Raw genomic sequence first — 19025 nt, 5'->3', positions numbered from 1 at the left:
GCCTGTTATGTACAGAATATAGAGTTTTTATTTAATTTGTAGCAAACTTGGTGGTAGGATTAAGGAAGAGACTTAGGGTTGGCCTACTGTTCTTTAGAACAATTGGTTAAAGATCAAAATCGGATGGCAAGGTCAGCTTAAAGAGATTTTACCCGAATTACACCGAGTTTTGTGGGAACGTTTAAACTAGGAAAATGGTAAAGCAATTTTATTTTGCGAACAACCAGTCAAGGGTCAAGGTCAAAGTCAAGAAGTTCAGCTAAAAATGTTTTGATGCGATATGACCTAAACTTGGTAGAGGAGTCAAGGGTCAGGCAAGGAAGAAGTAATGCGATTTTGAGAACACTTGGTCGAAGGTGTGAGTAACAGAGCAAAGTCAAATGTTGGGCCCTTAGACCAATTGATGGGCGAGATTATTGCACTCTCTGATAGCTCATTCTTGTTTACGTTGTTGTGGCCAGTGCATGGGGATGAACACTGTAGTGGTACCGAAGAACAGTTTTTTAACAGCGGTCCTCCTGTTTTGTAACGAACTTCAAGTATTAGCTTATCGTTAAGTCTGGCTGAGCACGTTGCAGTGTTAATAGTTTGACCACGTTCTTTATAATCTTCCACCATGGTCATCTTCAAACCCCAGATTAAGACCAGCACGACTTTCTCGGCAAGCGGGACGCTTTTGAACTTCCTTGCTGAGTATCTCTATAGACCTTCTTTAGACACATTTCTTGTCCACGTTTAAGCCTTTCCTCCCATCCATATATCTTTAGTCTGCTTCATTCAGTTAACGCAGTCATATTGTGTTAACATTCTACGGTGAATTTCTGATTTGACCCCATTTCCCCAGAGATACCTTATCATGACACGTTGTTCAAGGATCGTGCATTCAGAAAGTGAAGCGTCCATGCTGACACAACCGTTGCATGACAGACTTCTATAACTGCAATGCATGATGGAAACTCAAACCTGCCGGCAAATTAGCAAAAACCGCATAAACTTGCTCGCCTATTATAGATTGCACCTGTCGCGTTATTCTCATATTGCCTTCTATTTTTTCAATTTACCCTTGCATATTTTTACTGAAAGATATTTCTAAAAGGCTTAACCAGTTCAACCTGAGAACATATATTTTTACCATATCCTTGTTACTTAGAGTCAATTTTATTTATGTTAGAGAATGACCATATCTTAAGTAAGCAGAGAAGAATATTCAAGTTACATTAAGAACATAGACAATAATAAACAATAAAACATTAATCTTCTCACCGACACGCCCTCTTTAGTATTTTTCTCAGCTAAAATTAGATGATTTTATTCAACCAAAAACTGGCCGTAGGAGTCTGAGGATGTTGACACTATCACCATTAACTATCGTATCGTTGAGACAATTCTATGAGTATTATTCTATTCCAGCTGACGCAAGACGATTTTACTGAGGCATGATTGTGTATAGGATCACGAAAATGTTAAAGCTGTCACCATATTCTATACCCTCTACCCCTTCATGGCGGGGTTAACGTTTTTATTGTTCCACCTAACTCCAGGTTATTTTATGCATCTGTGTGTTAAAAGTAAAATGACGAATAGACGTTAGGAATGAGGGGACTATTAAAGCTACAAATTGAACAAAAACTGGACGATATGCAAATTATACTTATATTCTTTCGATTATTATTATTTTTTTGTTAACGCTTGACGAAGTAACCTTTTGCGCTTTGTTTTCTGGTAAAACTCTGACTATTCTTAGTGTTCATATCCATACTCATCGTAAGAAAGAACACAACGTTCAAATCCTGCATAAACCTGAACATCCTCTCAGTATTAATTTCCATACAGAATATTTTCGCACAGCTCCTTTCCTGTTACACGATGAAACAGACTCCCACTGTTCATTTCCTTACATAAGTGTTCATTTCCTTCTGTAAAGCTGAAGATCCGTTGTTTATCTCCTGACATAAATCGATTTTCAGTGTTCATTTCCAAACTGAATATTCCTGTAAAAATGTTAAGCATCTTGTCTGTGCATTTCCTAAAAAAAAAAAAAAAAAAAAAATCCTTTCAGCGCTTACTTTCTGCCACAGTCTAAGGTTGAACATCATCTGAGTGTTCACTTCCCACCACAGAACATGTACTGCCCATTTACTGCCACAAGATTAACACGCTTTCAATATTCGTATCTTGCCATGAGACTGAACATACGATGTTCCAATTGCTTATCTTCTCCATAAGACTGAACATTCTCTTCTAACTACAGCTTCTCTAAGTGTTCATTTCCTGTTATCAGGCCTATAATACCCTTCGTCTGGTGCAATTCTGGGTCCATCAGATTAGTACATATTTTACACACCACTCGTAACAGATAAAGACCCCTCAACTGGGTACGCCCGCCATTAAATTTAACTTTTTTCATAGTTTTAAGGCGGAATACGCTTTAATCACAAATAAGATTATGAGAATGTTCTATAAATTATGAAAGACTTTTTTTTTCTGTGCCTCTTTATTCATAATGATATTAAGTTGGCAGCATTGTCACCAGCACCATAGCAACACACAGCGTCGAAATAATTAGACTCTTAACATCTTTGTTCTCATCGATTTGCATATCTTTTCCAGTGATCAAATTGAAACATGTGCGACGCACATTGTGAACGAGCGAAAATTGTCGTTTTGCTGAACTCACATAAACAGATTACAGTAAAATTGTGTGTCATTTATTCGCTGACAGTTGTAGTCGTAGCCCTACCATCGCTATTACTTCAGCATTCAGTTTACCTTTTAGTTTCGTCAGAAAAAAAAATGAACTGCTAACATCGTGCAAATTTCGTCCCCGTCCAAAGAAAATCAAGTAACACTGCGTTCCTTTCTATATGTCTGGAGACACTGCAACGAAGAGAATAACCCTTTATTACGATGACCTGATTTTGTTACACTGTTTTTGTCACCAGATCATTCTATTCAATGAATGGCTTAAAAGGGAGAAAGAAGAAGGGAGAGTAAGGAGTGAGAAGGAGAGAGGAATAAAGAAGGGGGAAGAGGGAGAGAGGAGGAGGGTGGTTCCGTATAGTATGGAAAGCAGGAGAGAGGGAGGGGAGGGGAATGATCTGAATAATATTGGGAGAGTGAGTCGGGGAGGTCTCAAGTAGTAGTAGAAAAAAAGATGGGGAGAAAGGCTGGAAGAGGGAGTCTAAATAGTAATGAAAGATGGTGGGGGACTGAGGGAGAGAGGGAAAGGAAAAAGGCTTTGAGTAGTATAGGAGGAGGAAAAGGGAAGGAGCTGGCAGAGGTAGAAAGAGGTTTTGAAAAATATGACAAGAGTGAGAGGTGGGTTCGAAGGGGAAGAGGAAAGGCAGAGGGAGATGGGGGAAGGGATGACTAATAGTTTTGAGAGGCTGAAGGAATGGAAGGGGAGTGAGAGAGGAAAGGGGGGGGGTGGATGGAAGGGAATTGAGAGAGGAAGGAGGAGGGATGGAAGAGGAGTGAGAGAGGAAAGGGGAGGGAGGGACGGGAGGTTCTGAATTGTAAATCGTTCATATTTTCTCTTCATTTTTTTCCCCAATCAAAGGCTTATTCATTGTTTACATTAATAACAGTAACAGTCTATTCATAGGAAATATTTTCATTCCATTATTCTTTCACATTTTCATAGACCAGACTTTACATTTCCCTATTGGCAAAATAAGCAGGTGATCGGCCTTTTACTCTGTGGTCTCAGTGGGTTTATGTCTAATGGAGTTGTGAAGTGTGTTCATCATCCTCGGTGTGTGGTGGTGTGAGAGGCAGTCATGTGAACTCGTGCGAATAATGTCATTTTTCAAGACCATATCACTAAATAGCGTGTGATCAGGTTTGATATTTTTTCTTGACTTAACGAACTGTTACCTATATTAAAACACTTCAGTGTCAATGAACACCCCTAAGCTTGATAAAACCGTCTGCTGCTAACCGGAATAAAACAGATGATCAGTGGTGCACAGGGTGGCACTGGTTACTTTTAAGGTAAGTAATGTCGTTCGGTAGTAGAGAGAACAGAAAAATTAAGTGGACTGTTAAGTGGAACGTTTTTCAATTGAACAACGTCATTTGTGACAGTGTAAATCCTCAACGTGCATCCACAGCAATGAAAGGGGGCCAATCACTGAATTCCTGTGACGTATTTTTCACCTTGCTTTCGTTACCTGCAGTCGATTTTATTTAGCTAGGCTCAAACTTTTCGAGGTGGAGAGAAGAGACATAGCCTTCTTTTTCAGCTTAATTAAAATTGTTTGGAGTCAGAAAAAAGATGAAGAAATATCATCTGAGTGAAGGGGTTAATAGATATAATTTTCTAACCCTTTCACTTCTCAGATATATCACTCCTGTGCAAATACATTCACATTACAACCGAGTAAAATATCAACATGCATCCGTAGCTGTGAATACGCATCTGAGCAGTTGGAGTAAAGCCAAATGCAGCAAAGAAGAATTGCACCAGACAGGTACGGAAAGCAGTACTGCGTGAACAGAGTACCATGAGTGGAGCAGTATGTGATATACAGAAGGCAAATGTTGAATGCAGCAGAATATGAATTACAACTGACAAAAAGTACATGATATACTGCGTGAATCACAGTAGACAAATACGGAATGCAGAACACTGTGAATATAATACTACGTGAATTCAGTAGACAATTGCTGAATGCAGTATTGTATGAATTCTTTAGCTGCGAATTGCAGTACTCAAGTACTGAATGTAAAATTATGTGAATGCAAGTACAGTACAGTATAGAAGTGTTCAACACAGTGTTCTGTAAAAGTAATATGTAATTACTGTATAAAGTACTGTGTATAAGCAGTAGATAAGTACTGGATACAGATCTGTATGAAGGTGGTTGTTTGTGGATGCAATACTGTTGTATTATAGTAAAGTGAATGCAGCCCGATGAAAACAGTTGTGTGTGAATGCACTGAGAGTGAATACCGTAGTGTCTGAATTCAGTAGTGTGTGAATGCACACTACTGAAAGCAGTACTCGGTGAATGCAGTACTCTTAATCGAGCACTGTGGTAATTAAGTACTGGGTTAATGCAGTAGTAACAATAACAGCAGTGTGTTTGAATGTTGTACTGTATTAATGCTGTTGTTGTTCTTGGCTTTCTTTTTTTAAGTTTACGTCTACATACATTACAGGGGAACTGTCTGAGTTCCACTGCTGCCTCTGAAACTGATTTGTTCATTCTCACCAGATACAGTATTTTGTATGGAAATGCTGTTTTATTTTAGAACACCCTACTTGGTAATTAGGACTGCCAGCAGTATGTTAATGCAGTCAGGTTAAACTGTACCTAATAGACAAGTTCTGGAAATTATATCCGGCATTTAGCTGGGGGGCTTAAGTGGCATGAGATTGATATTAAATAGTAGCGAGGAAAACACCTTATGGGGCCAAGCGTTATTTGTTCCTGAACAACTATTCGCCCAACTGAAATTTATCAAGTCCAACAAGACATTTCCAGAGCACAAACTTATATACCCAGGCACAGGAAGAGGCAGGTAAACTGAGACAGAATGCGACCAGATACGATCAGTGAAAAAAGAAAGAAAAGAAAGTTAGGTAGGTCAAAGTTTATAATTAAAGATGGGTTTTAATAATGTCACCTGAGTGTTCAACAAAGTAGTGATATTATACAAGGCTAATATTCTATGCAGATGAAGTGTTTAGGAGCTAAAAATGGATACGAACGGTCTGATATTGCGTTGATATAAAAAGAATGATAGCAAACTTTAAATACGTGAAAATGAAATAGAAAAGTTTAACCGCTTCCCTATACTGTAGTGACATATTACGTGAGTTTATTCGTTCTACCTGGATGCGAGAGGGATGTCTGTTGAGCAAGGAAGAGTGGCTGTGCGTGACAGAAATAAATGGAGAGAAATTGTGAATGAATAAGTGATGACGCAGCCCTGAGGGGATATTCTCCTGCATTTGGTCTGATCAGCTAGTCAGGTCAGGTGCGGGTAAGGGGATGGGTCTGTTATGATGTGGCAGGGGTAAACCAGTTCTGCTGTCGGGCCCTGCTGCGGATGTCACTGATTGCATTGCGCAGTTGACCCTTGTGCGGTGTGGTGCGGTGAGGATCTGTCCGTTCTCCCCTTTGGGGCTAAGATGCGAATGAATGTGTTTGAATGGATGAGTAAATGGAGAGTGAGTCGTCCTGTCTCGGTTACCTCCCTTTCCTTGGGGGAAGCAGCCTAGGTATATAGATAGATAGATAGACCTTCAGACAATTGTATTAATCAATGAAGAACTTTAGTATAAGTAAATGGGTTTGTCAGGCCTATATCTAATCATTCCAGTTGAAAAGACGTCTCCTCAAACGAGTGAAATCACCTGGAGACGGTAAAAGTATGTACAGTAACTAGAATGGCACTCAGTAGAACACAAACCTCCGTCAAGGCCCAACGTGCAGTTCCTTTTAATTCAGTCAAATCTAATCCAATAGCAAACTTATAACCCTATAAGTTGTAACACCATAATTTTAAACTACCCATAACTGTACCATACACATTCGTAGATACCAACATCCTAAATATGCCTGATTCTTTTCATGAAGAACCATGCAATATTCACTGAAAAATTTACGAAAATTTCGAAAAACGCCCTATCTCGCAGTGTCGAAAAAAAAAAAAAAAATTGGATCTGCACCTTTATCCGAATCTGCACCAAAATTTAATGGAGTCTATTCTGGGCCAAGGCCCATTCTTCTACCAAGTTTCGTGGAAATCCGTCCAGTAGTTTTTGTGTAATCTTGCTCACAAACCAACCAACCAACAAACAAACAAACGGACAGGGGTGAAAACATAACCTTCTTGGCGGAGGTAATAAATGTCGTCCTCAGGAGCGAAAGAAGCGTTTTCCCCGTCAGTCTGAGACAACATTATATTTAGTTCTGTCTTCAGGCAAGGGTATTCAAAGTAGGAGAGAATATTCGTAGCCGAAGATTGAATACAGCTAATTCAGAACTACTGCAATACTAGAAGTCCTTTATTACAACTTGAGTAAATAGTCAGGTGGTAACCAGGTACTTCAGAGTGAAGTGGTTAACTTTTTGACTAGTGTGTCGCCTTTTGTTTGGTATTCTTTCTAATTAGACATACTTTTGCATAGGGACAAACATCGTGTGGCAAAACAGTGAATGGAGAAAACTTTTGAGTAGTTCACTGTCAGTTGACTTGTAAGCTTAAGAGAATAGGCTAATGTCGGTAACGCCAAAATTTGTAATTAAAAAAAATAATAAAAGGCAGCATATTAGTAAGTGGATTCATTTCAGATCATACGGATAACTATAATGAAAATTATGTAAAATATTATGGGTAAGAGAAAGATTATAGTCATTCCGATCATGACAGTGATAAGTTGTTCTAGTTAGGACAGATTTTATGAAAAAGATGTAGGGCCATTGGATTTTCATACACTGCCTTCGAGTCAAAAAAAGAAGCTGCAAATGACTAAAAACATTCATACTGTGAACGGACTACAGTAGCGATAAGAGAGGCTTGTGATATTTCGGTCGCAGCCACCCAGCATTGACCTTTGCGATCAGACTTGTGTAAGTAACAGTTAATAAGCAAATAGATTAAAAAACTGACAGACAGATAACAAGACAGGCAGACTGAGAGTTAAATCTGGAAAACATGACGCCCCTGCAAAAGAAAAAAAAAAGTGCGAGAGTGTCACATGAGCCCCGTATGGAGACGAGCCTGAGCCCATATATATATATATATATATATATATATATATATATATATATATATATATATTAGAGAGAGAGAGAGAGAGAGAGAGATTTTATATATATATATATTGTTACATAGCCTATGATTTCATCATCCTTTGTGTAATTTTAGCGCACAGTATGCTGCATGTTTGATCACGAGCGTGTTCTGCCTCAGTTCCCCCCTTCTACCGTTATAGTAGAGTAAGTCGACATCTCTGTTATACTTTGCGGGATTGTCATCTCTTTGTTCCCATGGCTTCATTTGCGCGTCCTCATTACAAGTTGTATCAAGCTCTCCTGGCCCCTATATAATGAGCTCAGTCTCTGCATCATTGCCACTTAGATCTGCTCCTCATTTTGTTCACATCTCTGTCCTCCCCTGTACAGATATTATTATTGTGAGTGCTCAAGAAGTCTCCAACCATCTAGCAGCTGTGTGTAATTTGAGTATAACTGTTGTTGCATTTTTTCTTGTACTGTATAGCATAAGTTTAATTTGTAGGCTTAGTGAAGTTTTTGTAATTCATGTATGGATCTTTATGTCAGTCATTTTTGATAATAGTTTGTATCTGTAATTATTTATCTGGCATTCACTGAGTATTATCTGGTATCTCATTTCATCAGGGCTGACTTAGATAAATTTACTCTTGCTAATTTCGTGTTAATAGAGGCTATTGCAGTTAACCATATATTTAACCTGTTTATTTGCCATTACATTATCCTTATGAGTCCTGAATGTTTTGTTGTTAATTTAAGCATTAAACTTTAACTTGTAATTTTACCTAACTCTTTTGTTTTGAACCTGGAACTTTACGGGACAGTAGTGACTCTTCGTATTCTCACTTAAAGTGTACCTTATCTTTCTCTGTTCCGTAACATAAATTTGGCGACCTCATATCGGGATATTCAGGATATTATCATAAGGATATTGTTTGATATTTTGTGACTGTGATATATTCATGATGGCTACTATTTCTACACTTGATGAAGCCAAAGATTTTTTGTCAAATGTGCAAACAGTGTGTGATATAGAAAACAGAACAAAGAATGAACTTAAGCTTGTTGCTCAACAATTGGGAATTGCAGTTCACTCTCATCATTCTAAAGATCAAATTGTTAGCATGATTAATAAAAGCTTGTTTAATGTAACTCCTCCAAATGAGCAAACGCAGATTGAATTAGCTAAGTTACAGCTAGCCCTGCAGGAGGCTCGTGTGAAGGAAGCTGAATTTCAAGCACGTGCTAAGGAGGCTGATGTTAAGGAGGCTGAGTTTCACGCACAAGTTGAACTTGCTAGGATTAAGGCAGACCATGAGTATCGCATGAAACAAGGTGGAACTGGATCATCTAGCTCTGATGATTTTGATGTGGCTAAAAATGTTAAACTTGTCCCTCCTTTTAATGAATCTGATTTAACTAAGTATTTTCAGTTGTTTGAGAGGGTAGCTACAGGTTTTAATTGGCCTAAGGAGTATTGGCCAGTACTCCTTCAAACTGTTCTCACCGGTAAAGCTCAAGTAACTTATGCATCTTTGCCTCAGGATCAGTCTGATAATTATGATGTAGTTAAGAGCTTGATTCTTAAGGCCTATGAGCTTGTTCCTGAAGCCTATAGAGTAAAATTTAGGACAACTTACAAGCAAGATAAGCAATCCCATGTTGAGTATGCAAAAATCAAAGAAGATCTGTTAGAGCAGTGGTTAAATTCTAAGAATGTGGATTCTGATTTTGGTAAATTTAAGCAGATGATTTTGCTGGAGGATTTCAAAAGGTGTATTAGTAAAGATGTAAGCCTATATCTTGATGAGAGAAGAATAGATAATTTGTCTGATGCTGCAGTTTTAGCTGATGAGTATGTTCTCACTCCCAAGAGATATTCTAGAGAAAAAGGGAAAGCTGAGAGTAAGTACGTTGCCTCTACTCAGAGTACAGGTAACAGGAAAGAGAATAAGGATGATGTTTCTCAGGAAGTAAATACCAGCTTCACCTCTAGATTTCAGAAAAGTAAATGTACTTATTGTAGTAAGCTTGGTCATACTACGGAGAGATGTTTCAGGAGACAGCGTGATGTGAACAAAAAGGAGTCTTTAAATATTCAGTCAATTGGTCTAGTGTCCACTCTTGAGAGTTCCCAGAATTCTTTAACTGAGTTAACTGAACCTGCTTTGAGGGGTAACTTAAATTCTCATGATGGAGCTCCTCTTTTGAGCAGTAACGTGGGTGACACTCTCAAGAGTTCATGTGCTAATTTCCTGTCTGATGGTTTTGTCAGTCCTCTGGACAGTAATGACAGGAAATCAGTTAAAATATATCGTGATACAGGTGCTTGCCAATCCCTTATGCTGACCAGTGTTCTAGGCTCTAATTTTAATTCCTCTGATGAAACTGTAATCTTACAAGGTGTAGGGAATAATTACTTCTCTGTCCCTCTGTGCAGAGTGAATTTAGAGTCTGGTTTTGTTAATGGTTCCGTTATGGTTGGGTTGGTTGAGACACTCCCAATGTCAGGTGTAACTTTCTTACTTGGAAATGATATTGGTGGAAGTCAAGTGTGTCCAGCTCCTCAGTTGTCTAGCGAGCCAGCGGCTGTGTCCCAGGATTGTGATGTTCCTGATGTGTTCCCTGCATGTGCTGTCACTAGGGCTAAGTCTAAAGTTACTGGTGATTTAGAGGATGATGATGATGTTATCCTAGCTGACACTTTTCTTGCTAATTTGGACCACTCACCAGATGAGGCAGTACCCCGTAGTGTTGATAATTTGTCTCGTCAAGAGTTGGTTGAGTTGCAGGTTGCTGACCCTGAGTTGAAAGGCCTAGCTAACTCTGCTTGCAGTGAGGAAGAGTCAGCTGGTGCTTCTACTTGTTATTATGTAAAGTCAGGAGTACTTATGAGGAAGTGGAGACCCCCAACAGCATCAGCCGACTGTGAATGGGAGGTTGTACATCAAGTTGTCATCCCTCGTGTTTGTAGGCAGGGTATCATTAGAGTGGCTCATGATTCCAGTTTGGCAGGACACCTTGGAGTGAGGAAGACTGTGGCACGCATTTTGAAACACTTCTACTGGCCAGGTATCTTCAGGGATGTTTCCTGGTATTGTAAGTCTTGTCACACCTGTCAAGTTGTGGGGAAGTGTAATCAGACCGAAAAGGTTGCACCTCTAGTTCCCATTCCTCCTTTTGAGGCGCCTTTCACCCGTGTGTTGGTGGATATTGTGGGCCCTCTTCCTAAGACTTCTTCAGGATTTTCTTATGTGTTGACCATGATTGATATGGCTACTCGTTATCCTGAAGCCATTCCACTTAGAAACATCTCAGCAAAGAACGTGGTTAAGGAAATGCTAGGGTTCTTCACAAAGTTTGGTCTGCCCAAGGAGGTACAGTCAGACCGGGGAAGTAATTTCATGTCAAACGTTTTCAAGCAGTCTCTGAAAGAGTTGGGCATCACCCAGATCACGTCTTCAGCTTACCATCCCCAGACCCAAGGAGCGTTGGAGAGATATCATCAAACACTCAAATCGATGCTCAAGAAATACTGTTTGGAACATCAGAAAGACTGGGATAAAGGTCTTCCATTCGTTGTGTTTGCTGCAAGAGAATCTCCAAATGAATCACTGGGCTTCTCACCTTTTGAACTACTGTTTGGCCATGAAGTAAGAGGACCCTTAAGCTACTCAAGGAATGCTGGCTGTCGGAGGAAGATGACGTCAACCTGCTGGAGTATGTGATGAATTTCAAAGAACGGCTGTCCACTGCTTTACAGCTGGCGAGAGAGAATTTAGGAGCTGCTCAGGAGAAGATGAAGACTTGGTATGATAAGAAGTCCAGGTTACGCCACTTTCAGCCAGGAGATCAGGTTTTGATTCTGCTACCAGTTCATGGGCAACCTCTTCAAGCCAAGTTTAGTGGCCCTTATTTCGTGGAGAAGAAACTCAGTGATGTCAGCTATGTCATCGCCACACCAGATCGTAGAAAGAGCAAGCAACTATGTCACATCAACATGCTAAAGTTATATCACAAGCGGGATGAAAATAATCCAGTCTGCACTGTAGCTGTTCCACCCGAGTCTGCAAGTGAAGCTCTCCCATGCAGTATGAGCCTGAGTGATAGTTTGGGGAAGAATCCTGATATCATGAATGATCTCCAGACTAAGCTTTCTCATCTACCACCCAAGGAAAGGCAGGAGTTTTCGGCATTACTGCAGGAGTACCCGCAAGTGTTCCGTGCCACTCCAGGAAGAACCACTGTGTTGATGCATGATGTCGATGTTGGAGACGCAAAGCCAATTAAATTGCCTCCTTACCGTGTGAACCCAGTGAAAGTTCCTCTCATCCAGAAGGAGCTTGGCTACCTGTTGGACCACAAGATGATTGAGCCCTGTCAGAGCGAGTGGAGTTCTCCTGTCACTCTAGTCCCTAAGCCAGGTGGGTCACAGAGGCTTTGCATCGACTACAGACGTGTTAATCAGATAACCAAAACAGACACTTACCCTCTCCCTCGTGTGGAAGATTGCATAGACAAGATCGGAAAGGCTAGGTACATAAGTAAGTTTGATTTGTTAAAGGGATACTGGCAAGTACCTATGACTGAGCGTGCTAGGGAGATCTCATGTTTTGTACTATTAGGAAAGACTTTTGCATGGTCTGTAGTGCCATATACAGATTGTTTTAGAGTAATAAGAAATTTCCTTTGTAAATTTCTTTTTTCTTTGTGGGGAGGTGTTACATAGCCTATGATTTCATCATCCTTTGTGTAATTTTAGCGCACAGTATGCTGCATGTTTGATCACGAGCGTGTTCTGCCTCAGTTCCCCCCTTCTACCGTTATAGTAGAGTAAGTCGACATCTCTGTTATACTTTGCGGGATTGTCATCTCTTTGTCCCCATGGCTTCATTTGCGCGTCCTCATTACAAGTTGTATCAAGCTCTCCTGGCCCCTATATAATGAGCTCAGTCTCTGCATCATTGCCACTTAGATCTGCTCCTCATTTTGTTCACATCTCTGTCCTCCCCTGTACAGATATTATTATTGTGAGTGCTCAAGAAGTCTCCAACCATCTAGCAGCTGTGTGTAATTTGAGTATAACTGTTGTTGCATTTTTTCTTGTACTGTATAACATAAGTTTAATTTGTAGGCTTAGTGAAGTTTTTGTAATTCATGTATGGATCTTTATGTCAGTCATTTTTGATAATAGTTTGTATCTGTAATTATTTATCTGGCATTCACTGAGTATTATCTGGTATCTCATTTCATCAGGGCTGACTTAGATAAATTTACTCTTGCTAATTTCGTGTTAATAGAGGCTATTGCAGTTAACCATATATTTAACCTGTTTATTTGCCATTACATTATCCTTATGAGTCCTGAATGTTTTGTTGTTAATTTAAGCATTAAACTTTAACTTGTAATTTTACCTAACTCTTTTGTTTTGAACCTGGAACTTTACGGGACAGTAGTGACTCTTCGTATTCTCACTTAAAGTGTACCTTATCTTTCTCTGTTCCGTAACATAAATTTGGCGACCTCATATCAGGATATTCAGGATATTATCATAAGGATATTGTTTGATATTTTGTGACTGTGATATATTCATGATGGCTACTATTTCTACACTTGATGAAGCCAAAGATTTTTTGTCAAATGTGCAAACAGTGTGTGATATAGAAAACAGAACAAAGAATGAACTTAAGCTTGTTGCTCAACAATTGGGAATTGCAGTTCACTCTCATCATTCTAAAGATCAAATTGTTAGCATGATTAATAAAAGCTTGTTTAATGTAACTCCTCCAAATGAGCAAACGCAGATTGAATTAGCTAAGTTACAGCTAGTCGCCCTGCAGGAGGCTCGTGTGAAGGAAGCTGAATTTCAAGCACGTGCTAAGGAGGCTGATGTTAAGGAGGCTGAGTTTCACGCACAAGTTGAACTTGCTAGGATTAAGGCAGACCATGAGTATCGCATGAAACAAGGTGGAACTGGATCATCTAGCTCTGATGATTTTGATGTGGCTAAAAATGTTAAACTTGTCCCTCCTTTTAATGAATCTGATTTAACTAAGTATTTTCAGTTGTTTGAGAGGGTAGCTACAGGTTTTAATTGGCCTAAGGAGTATTGGCCAGTACTCCTTCAAACTGTTCTCACCGGTAAAGCTCAAGTAACTTATGCATCTTTGCCTCAGGATCAGTCTGATAATTATGATGTAGTTAAGAGCTTGATTCTTAAGGCCTATGAGCTTGTTCCTGAAGCCTATAGAGTAAAATTTAGGACAACTTACAAGCAAGATAAGCAATCCCATGTTGAGTATGCAAAAATCAAAGAAGATCTGTTAGAGCAGTGGTTAAATTCTAAGAATGTGGATTCTGATTTTGGTAAATTTAAGCAGATGATTTTGCTGGAGGATTTCAAAAGGTGTATTAGTAAAGATGTAAGCCTATATCTTGATGAGAGAAGAATAGATAATTTGTCTGATGCTGCAGTTTTAGCTGATGAGTATGTTCTCACTCCCAAGAGATATTCTAGAGAAAAAGGGAAAGCTGAGAGTAAGTACGTTGCCTCTACTCAGAGTACAGGTAACAGGAAAGAGAATAAGGATGATGTTTCTCAGGAAGTAAATACCAGCTTCACCTCTAGATTTCAGAAAAGTAAATGTACTTATTGTAGTAAGCTTGGTCATACTACGGAGAGATGTTTCAGGAGACAGCGTGATGTGAACAAAAAGGAGTCTTTAAATATTCAGTCAATTGGTCTAGTGTCCACTCTTGAGAGTTCCCCAGAATTCTTTAACTGAGTTAACTGAACCTGCTTTGAGGGGTAACTTAAATTCTCATGATGGAGCTCCTCTTTTGAGCAGTAACGTGGGTGACACTCTCAAGAGTTCATGTGCTAATTTCCTGTCTGATGGTTTTGTCAGTCCTCTGGACAGTAATGACAGGAAATCAGTTAAAATATATCGTGATACAGGTGCTTGCCAATCCCTTATGCTGACCAGTGTTCTAGGCTCTAATTTTAATTCCTCTGATGAAACTGTAATCTTACAAGGTGTAGGGAATAATTACTTCTCTGTCCCTCTGTGCAGAGTGAATTTAGAGTCTGGTTTTGTTAATGGTTCCGTTATGGTTGGGTTGGTTGAGACACTCCCAATGTCAGGTGTAACTTTCTTACTTGGAAATGATATTGGTGGAAGTCAAGTGTGTCCAGCTCCTCAGTTGTCTAGCGAGCCAGCGGCTGTGTCCCAGGATTGTGATGTCCCTGATGTGTTCCCTGCATGTGCTGTCACTAGGGCTAAGTCTAAAGTTACTGGTGATTTAGAGGATGATGATGATGTTATCCTAGCTGACACTTTTCTTGCTAATTTGGACCACTCACCAGATGAGGCAGTACCCCGTAGTGTTGATAATTTGTCTCTGTCAAGAGTTGGTTGAGTTGCAGGTTGCTGACCCTGAGTTGAAAGGTCTAGCTAACTCTGCTTGCAGTGAGGAAGAGTCAGCTGGTGCTTCTACTTGTTATTATGTAAAGTCAGGAGTACTTATGAGGAAGTGGAGACCCCCAACAGCATCAGCCGACTGTGAATGGGAGGTTGTACATCAAGTTGTCATCCCTCGTGTTTGTAGGCAGGATATCATTAGAGTGGCTCATGATTCCAGTTTGGCAGGACACCTTGGAGTGAGGAAGACTGTGGCACGCATTTTGAAACACTTCTACTGGCCAGGTATCTTCAGGGATGTTTCCTGGTATTGTAAGTCTTGTCACACCTGTCAAGTTGTGGGGAAGTGTAATCAGACCGAAAAGGTTGCACCTCTAGTTCCCATTCCTCCTTTTGAGGCGCCTTTCACCCGTGTGTTGGTGGATATTGTGGGCCCTCTTCCTAAGACTTCTTCAGGATTTTCTTATGTGTTGACCATGATTGATATGGCTACTCGTTATCCTGAAGCCATTCCACTTAGAAACATCTCAGCAAAGAACGTGGTTAAGGAAATGCTAGGGTTCTTCACAAAGTTTGGTCTGCCCAAGGAGGTACAGTCAGACCGGGAAGTAATTTCATGTCAAACGTTTTCAAGCAGTCTCTGAAAGAGTTGGGCATCACCCAGATCACGTCTTCAGCTTACCATCCCCAGACCCAAGGAGCGTTGGAGAGATATCATCAAACACTCAAATCGATGCTCAAGAAATACTGTTTGGAACATCAGAAAGACTGGGATAAAGGTCTTCCATTCGTTGTGTTTGCTGCAAGAGAATCTCCAAATGAATCACTGGGCTTCTCACCTTTTGAACTACTGTTTGGCCATGAAGTAAGAGGACCCCTTAAGCTACTCAAGGAATGCTGGCTGTCGGAGGAAGATGACGTCAACCTGCTGGAGTATGTGATGAATTTCAAAGAACGGCTGTCCACTGCTTTACAGCTGGCGAGAGAGAATTTAGGAGCTGCTCAGGAGAAGATGAAGACTTGGTATGATAAGAAGTCCAGGTTACGCCACTTTCAGCCAGGAGATCAGGTTTTGATTCTGCTACCAGTTCATGGGCAACCTCTTCAAGCCAAGTTTAGTGGCCCTTATTTCGTGGAGAAGAAACTCAGTGATGTCAGCTATGTCATCGCCACACCAGATCGTAGAAAGAGCAAGCAACTATGTCACATCAACATGCTAAAGTTATATCACAAGCGGGATGAAAATAATCCAGTCTGCACTGTAGCTGTTCCACCCGAGTCTGCAAGTGAAGCTCTCCCATGCAGTATGAGCCTGAGTGATAGTTTGGGGAAGAATCCTGATATCATGAATGATCTCCAGACTAAGCTTTCTCATCTACCACCCAAGGAAAGGCAGGAGTTTTCGGCATTACTGCAGGAGTACCTGCAAGTGTTCCGTGCCACTCCAGGAAGAACCACTGTGTTGATGCATGATGTCGATGTTGGAGACGCAAAGCCAATTAAATTGCCTCCTTACCGTGTGAACCCAGTGAAAGTTCCTCTCATCCAGAAGGAGCTTGGCTACCTGTTGGACCACAAGATGATTGAGCCCTGTCAGAGCGAGTGGAGTTCTCCTGTCACTCTAGTCCCTAAGCCAGGTGGGTCACAGAGGCTTTGCATCGACTACAGACGTGTTAATCAGATAACCAAAACAGACACTTACCCTCTCCCTCGTGTGGAAGATTGCATAGACAAGATCGGAAAGGCTAGGTACATAAGTAAGTTTGATTTGTTAAAGGGATACTGGCAAGTACCTATGACTGAGCGTGCTAGGGAGATCTCATGTTTTGTACTATTAGGAAAGACTTTTGCATGGTCTGTAGTGCCATATACAGATTGTTTTAGAGTAATAAGAAATTTCCTTTGTAAATTTCTTTTTCTTTGTGGGGAGGTGTTACATAGCCTATGATTTCATCATCCTTTGTGTAATTTTAGCGCACAGTATGCTGCATGTTTGATCACGAGCGTGTTCTGCCTCAGTTCCCCCTTCTACCGTTATAGTAGAGTAAGTCGACATCTCTGTTATACTTTGCGGGATTGTCATCTCTTTGTCCCCATGGCTTCATTTGCGCGTCCTCATTACAAGTTGTATCAAGCTCTCCTGGCCCCTATATAATGAGCTCAGTCTCTGCATCATTGCCACTTAGATCTGCTCCTCATTTTGTTCACATCTCTGTCCTCCCCTGTACAGATATTATTATTGTGAGTGCTCAAGAAGTCTCCAACCATCTAGCAGCTGTGTGTAATTTGAGTATAACTGTTGTTGCATTTTTTCTTGTACTGTATAGCATAAGTTTAATTTGTAGGCTTAGTGAAGTTTTTGTAATTCATGTATGGATCTTTATGTCAGTCATTTTTGATAATAGTTTGTATCTGTAATTATTTATCTGGCATTCACTGAGTATTATCTGGTATCTCATTTCATCAGGGCTGACTTAGATAAATTTACTCTTGCTAATTTCGTGTTAATAGAGGCTATTGCAGTTAACCATATATTTAACCTGTTTATTTGCCATTACATTATCCTTATGAGTCCTGAATGTTTTGTTGTTAATTTAAGCATTTAACTTTAACTTGTAATTTTACCTAACTCTTTTGTTTTGAACCTGGAACTTTACGGGACAGTAGTGACTCTTCGTATTCTCACTTAAAGTGTACCTTATCTTTCTCTGTTCCGTAACATAAATTTGGCGACCTCATATCAGGATATTCAGGATATTATCATAAGGATATTGTTTGATATTTTGTGACTGTGATATATTCATGATGGCTACTATTTCTACACTTGATGAAGCCAAAGATTTTTTGTCAAATGTGCAAACAGTGTGTGATATAGAAAACAGAACAAAGAATGAACTTAAGCTTGTTGCTCAACAATTGGGAATTGCAGTTCACTCTCATCATTCTAAAGATCAAATTGTTAGCATGATTAATAAAAGCTTGTTTAATGTAACTCCTCCAAATGAGCAAACGCAGATTGAATTAGCTAAGTTACAGCTAGCCCTGCAGGAGGCTCGTGTGAAGGAAGCTGAATTTCAAGCACGTGCTAAGGAGGCTGATGTTAAGGAGGCTGAGTTTCACGCACAAGTTGAACTTGCTAGGATTAAGGCAGACCATGAGTATCGCATGAAACAAGGTGGAACTGGATCATCTAGCTCTGATGATTTTGATGTGGCTAAAAATGTTAAACTTGTCCCTCCTTTTAATGAATCTGATTTAACTAAGTATTTTCAGTTGTTTGAGAGGGTAGCTACAGGTTTTAATTGGCCTAAGGAGTATTGGCCAGTACTCCTTCAAACTGTTCTCACCGGTAAAGCTCAAGTAACTTATGCATCTTTGCCTCAGGATCAGTCTGATAATTATGATGTAGTTAAGAGCTTGATTCTTAAGGCCTATGAGCTTGTTCCTGAAGCCTATAGAGTAAAATTTAGGACAACTTACAAGCAAGATAAGCAATCCCATGTTGAGTATGCAAAAATCAAAGAAGATCTGTTAGAGCAGTGGTTAAATTCTAAGAATGTGGATTCTGATTTTGGTAAATTTAAGCAGATGATTTTGCTGGAGGATTTCAAAAGGTGTATTAGTAAAGATGTAAGCCTATATCTTGATGAGAGAAGAATAGATAATTTGTCTGATGCTGCAGTTTTAGCTGATGAGTATGTTCTCACTCCCAAGAGATATTCTAGAGAAAAAGGGAAAGCTGAGAGTAAGTACGTTGCCTCTACTCAGAGTACAGGTAACAGGAAAGAGAATAAGGATGATGTTTCTCAGGAAGTAAATACCAGCTTCACCTCTAGATTTCAGAAAAGTAAATGTA

The sequence above is a fragment of the Coenobita brevimanus genome, chromosome 23, assembly GCF_032717465.1.
Source record: "Coenobita brevimanus isolate Jiangsu-jjx chromosome 23, ASM3271746v2, whole genome shotgun sequence".
Classification (NCBI taxonomy): Eukaryota; Metazoa; Arthropoda; class Malacostraca; order Decapoda; family Coenobitidae; genus Coenobita; species Coenobita brevimanus.
This window is presented reverse-complemented; position numbering follows the sequence as displayed.